The sequence below is a fragment of the Schistocerca gregaria genome, chromosome X (genome assembly GCF_023897955.1).
Source record: "Schistocerca gregaria isolate iqSchGreg1 chromosome X, iqSchGreg1.2, whole genome shotgun sequence".
Lineage (NCBI taxonomy): Eukaryota > Metazoa > Arthropoda > Insecta > Orthoptera > Acrididae > Schistocerca > Schistocerca gregaria.
Window position 1 is genome coordinate 5832107 of NC_064931.1, and position 5901 is coordinate 5838007.

Sequence of the window (5901 nt, forward strand, 5' to 3'; positions counted from 1 at the left end):
TCAAACGCCCGTGGTTTACAGTGAAACGGGAACACAAAATTTTGGGTGTTCGTTTTCAACCCAATCTGCTATAGACTGCGTCTTACAACTGGCGCATTGTCTTAAATGGCATACGAGCTATGGCTAGCCTGTGCGCGACTCGCACCCTCGCATTAACACAGCGGGTGCTTTTAATAAATATTTTCTTGCTCAGCAAAGCTTGGTACCTCGCACAGTTATTTCAGGTACCCAAGAATTTGGGCAGAGCCATAACTCAGGCAGTCTAGTGGCTGTTGTGGCGGGGACATATTTTCAAGGTGGCTTACGACACATGTACTTTGCCGCGCGAACAGGGAGGACTCGGCCTTATTCATTTCGCAACGAAAGCCGCGGCGTTGCTCGTTCATCGGACGAGCGTCACCATTGAACAGGATCCGTTTGGCCCAACGGCTGTCTTGTTCGATATTCATCGTCCTCTGTCTGACGTGGCCCCTCTCGACCCGACTACAATACCGTTTCAGCTGCGGTATGTTCGAGAATACATTCAGAAAAGTTATCTCGCCGCCGTCGTACTTGACCATCGAACGCGGACTGTGAAAGGTGTCTACCAGGGACTAAGAGGACGGCCAGTCGGCAATAAGATGGAGGCGCGCTACCCGCGGTCTGCGTGGAGGACGGCGTGGGCTCACGTTCACGCTCCTTACCTGTCAGCGGAAGTCAGCAGCTTTTGGTACCAAGTGGTTAACAGAATTATCCCCACCAACGAAAAGCTGCGCCGCATCCATTTATCTCCGTCGAGCTTGTGTGAAGACTGTCGACAAGACGACACGTTAGAACATCGTTTCGTGTGCCTGCGGTCATTGTCGATCTGGAACCTTGCCGCCAGGATGCTCGCACTTATTAACCGGACCAGAGCTGCCAGTTTTTCTGCGGACACGGATTTGATCCCAGACTTTAATCCGTATCCGCCTACGAAGCGTGCCGCTACCGTATGGATCGTGGCTCACACTGTGTTCGCCATCCTGCGTTTAAGACTTACGGGTGACTATGCCTTTTTGGTTTATTTGGCTACGCAACATGACCTTACTAAAACCAGGAACGATTATCTTAAACTCTTTGCCAATTTCCTGCAAATTGCACTCGCATTTGCCCACGACAGACTGCTATAATACGGACTTCATTGCTGCAATCTTTATTTCCCTCAGTGCTCTGAACTGTTTTTGAGTACGAAATCATGGTCCTTGCAAATAGAATGCTACAGGAAGAGTGCCTATTGTACAAGAACTGCCATGTGGAAATTACGACGAATGTTCCCAATGTATTATCCTGTGTTCGTGTGTGTTTTGTGTTCGCTGTCGTTTAGTGTTTTTTTTATGTTTTCTCTTTCTCTTTTTTTTCCAACGTCTGATTCCTGCGTCATCGGCGTCCCATCACGAATGCGTTGCGCACGACGCTGCCACGGAGTTATTTGGGTTTCAATAAAGGAGGACTTTTACTTAATTTTAATTTATTTTTAACACGTCGGGGAGAATTGTGTTTTCCTTTTCCTTAGACGACAGACAGTTTGTAAAGGTCGGGAGTGTACTTATTCCTTTGATAATATGCGTCGATACTTTACCATTAAATATATTTACTGGCCGCCACGAAGCTTTGGAACATAATATCATGGAACGCGTGAAGGGTGTACCGCCCCTATGGCTGAGAGGACTACTCAGGCATTATTTGCTTTTTATTCCCTTTTTTTCAACCTAAATTCTTTATTTTATCGATTTTCGGTGCAATGCGCCTGATACGCTGTCATACTTTTATTTTCTAATTTTTAATTTATGAAGTGTAGGCGCAAAGCGACTGATTCGCTGTCGTCATAAGCATGAGCTTCCACTTCAAGAGGACTTTATTTTTCTTCGATGCTTCGATTGCGGTCAATGAACACAAGAAATTTTCCACTTAGGAATTCAGTGTCTCCGCTTTCATCACTTCAACTGGAACGTGCACGTCTTACACAGGACGTCGACGGCCACGGAACATGTACCGAGAAGTTTCCTCTTTTCAGACTACATGAAGAGTTAACAAATTCGTCTTCTAAGTTTGGAAGAAGCAGCGTATTTTTATTTATAGCTAAAGAAGCTCGCCGAAGAAGGCGTAATTGGAGAGCGCAAGGACGGGCTATAAGGGGAGTTGGGAGGCGCAAAAAAAAAAAAAAAAAAGAAAAAAAACTGGGCGGAACGGAATTTTGTTCCGCTGCAGATGTAAATTACCGTTTTTCTGGTTCACGTAATGGAAATAGCAACATTAAACTTTGCCTATGTCTCTGTCAGTCGCAAGGAAACTATTTCAAGGTGAAGGTGATTTTGTAGACATGTGTGAAAAACATGTTCTGAAATGCAAGTGTTGTTGTTTGGAGAGCACATCGGTTACGAGTCAGATGTGTAGCCAAGCAGTAATGGGTCGCCATAGCTGCAAATATTAGCCGGTAATAAGAAGTGTTATCAGCTTAAGTCTGATGATGCAGACGACCGTAAGGCCGAAGTACGCAAGAGTACCGCTAGGCCGTGCCTCTTTAGCTCAGTGGTAGAGCGCTGGTCTAATAAACGAGGGGTTATAAGTTCCTTCCTCAGAGGAGGAAGACGAATTTTGGAAATCAGTTTCGCGTCGTGGCCGTATAGCAAGCAGTATCTGTGATGACGAACAATTAGCGACCGGCGTATTATTAAGAATTACTCTCAGATGTGATTAAGGCGAATGGCGCAGATAAAGCATTTGCCAAAGCGGTACACCATAAGGTGGGACGAGGCAGTCTCAATTACATTTTATAGATGTATTTCTCACATATCTCAGAGCCTCTTGCGGTCGTCGTCGTCGTCGTCGTCGTAGTCGTCGTCGTCGTCGCCGCCGCTTCTGCAGAAGTAGCAAATGGCCATCGTAGCAAATGTGGCGAGGGGTGCCCTGCCTTCGATTCCGAATGCACAAAGTGTGTGGTCTTGTTTCCCAGTCTATATTTGGTCGGTCACATAGAAGGTTGAATGTAACGAATGGGTGGAAAGAGCATGGGGCAGCGGCTGTGTAGAACGAAAACACAATTCCTCAGGGGTGTGAGCGTATCGAGATGAGTCCTATACAAGTTAAAATTGGTCGTCAGTGACCGTGTGGCCTAATGGATCAGGCGTCAGACTTCGGATCTGAAGATTACAGGTTCGAATGCTGTCACGCTCGTGTTTTTCCAGTTCTGAAAGGGAAACATACCATTTGATGTAGCAATTGAGCAGTACGAAACCGTCTGAATGTTGCTGTTGACCATTTTTTGCTTGGAGTTGCTCTTCAGCTTGAAACACACACAACAAGACCGGTGTTAACGAGCGAAATGGTCGGCAGAGTGCCGTCACCGCGAGTTTTGACTGGCACTTGCACATCTAAATCAACGTCGGAAATCAACTCGTTCGGCTTTTGAGTCACATCAAGTATGTGTGTTAATTTTGACGCCACTAGCTCTGCATGTTGTCATGCAATTCCTTTACCACTCAGATATGATTATGAAATTAAAGTGAAGTACGTGACGAGTGTGACGTTAGGAAAACGTTAGGCAGCATGGAGAGATTCTGTATGGGACCACCCAACCCAAACGAGTACTGTGTGACGTGCTACCCGGCAGGTATTAACCGAGGCAGTCGGCTAGCCCAGTCTGTGGAGCGTGAGACTCTTAATCCCCGGGTTGTGGGTTCGAGCCCCACGCTGGGCGGCACGGAATTTTGTTCCGCTGCAGATGTAAATAACCGTTTTTCTGGTTAACGTGATGTAATGGAAATAGCAACATTAAACTATGCCTACGTCTCTGTCAGTCGCAAGGAAACTGTATTTGAAGGTGAAGGTGATTTTGTAGACATGTATGAAAGACATGTTCTGAAATGCAAGTGTTGTTATTTGGAGAGCCCATCGGTTACGTGTCAGATGTGTAGCCAAGCAGTAATGGGTCGCCATAGCTGCAAATATTAGACGGTAATATGAAGTGTTGTCAGCTGAAGTCTGATGATGCAGACGACAGTGAGGCCGAAGTACGCTAGAGTACCACTAGGCCGCGCCTCTTTAGCTCAGTGGCAGTTCCGCTTGAGACGCGACAACGATCGGACGTGCTGTGTATTCGATTCGCCGTTACCCTCGGGTTGTGAATATTTACCTTCTGTGTGTGACGTTTCTTTGTCTTCTGTTTTTCGTTGTTTCTTTGCCTTAGTGTTTGTTTTGTGTCTTGCGTTGTATTGCGGCTTTTGCCGCATTAATTAAGTGTTATGGCTTCCCGGTTGTTTCCGCGGAAGTGTACTCTCAGTTTAACAAGTCTACCAGGAATGTCCAACCGACATCGTTGGAAATTCACGAATGGATTGTGGACACGATTGGCATTACATCGGACCAGGTACATATTGCGTATTTTGATACAGAATTATACTGCTTTTTTGTGAAATTGTTGAACCCGGTTTTGCTGGATAAGATATTACTTAAACATGGTGAGGAAGTGTCGTTCCGTCATAGAGATGGTTCTGTTAGCAGTGTTACTGTCTCAAATGCTGAAATTACGTATACCACAGTTCGGGTGTATAATTTACCCCCTGAAGTTGACAACAGCTATCTTAAGGAAGCTTTGCTTGGTTATGGTACTGTTCGGTCAATTCGAAATGAACGTTGGTCTGCACAACATAAGCTGCAATGTTATAATGGTGTCAGATCAGTTGAAATGCATATTAAGTCTAATATACCGTCCCATCTGGTTGTATGTGGTTATCGTGTACATCTTACTTATGAGGGGCAGCTTGGTACATGTTTCCTATTTAATGAACATGGTCATGTTCGAGCTAATTGCCCTAAGCGGGTATTTGTGCTTAAAAATGGCCTAGCACAGCGCCGCAAATTAACGGTTGCCGATCTTGTGCCAGCAGCTTCCTCCACTGTTTCCTACCTGCCTCCTGCAGTAGCTTCTTCACAACAGGTGTCACCCTCCCCTGATGCAGGTTTTCCTCCGCTACCCACTCGCCCAGACGTATCGGCTGCTCCTATACCGATTCCGTCTGTTTCCAACAACAAACGCCGTCGTGCTAGTGATACCGGTAGCACTGATGACGAAGCTGCTGTTACGCAGCCGGTTTGCGAATCTGATGAGAGAATTCCAGAATCTCCCATGCCTGTTTCGGATTCTGTTCCCGCTGTGTCTACTGCTTTGCCTGATGACGTCAAACTTGCTGCCAGGCCGTCGGTGCAAGAGCCACAACATTCGGTCGAGGTGTTGTTGACATCCCCACCGCCACAGGCATCACAACATGTTGACGACACTTCGGTGGAGACGGCTGTTTGTCGGAAAACCGCTCCTAGACCTGAGCGCTCCGCATCAGCAGACTCCAAACCTATCTTACCACCTCCTACACATTCTGAAACCGGTGCCGATGTTCCTGATGCAGTTTTCCCCATGATGGCTCCTCCTTCTGACTGCTCTCGCCCTGCTAATCCTTCGGACGCTTTGGTTGACGTGCCTGATCTCGAACCCCCCACTCCGCCTGCTCTTGAATCTGGTGTGCATCAGATACGTCGTCGGGTGAAAGTGCCCCCCAATCTCCACGCGGTGCGGAAGAAACATAAGCATGCGAAGGACGACTCTGATTCCGTTGATTCTGGACAATCACCCTCTGCCATGTCTGATGTTGATGATATGGATGTAGTTGCTTCTAGTGTGGTGTAATTTGAGTTTTCTTCCCATTTTTTGGTTGATGTTGCTGGCGTACATGTTTATATCCTTAAATATAAATGGCATTCAATCTGCTCTGAAGTTAGCGTCTCTGCAGCAGTTTATTTATGACTCTGCAGCTGATATTGTTTTCCTGCAGGAAGTCTCCGTTGCACACCTGTTTGTTCCTGGTTTTCGCACTATTATAAATTTTGCAC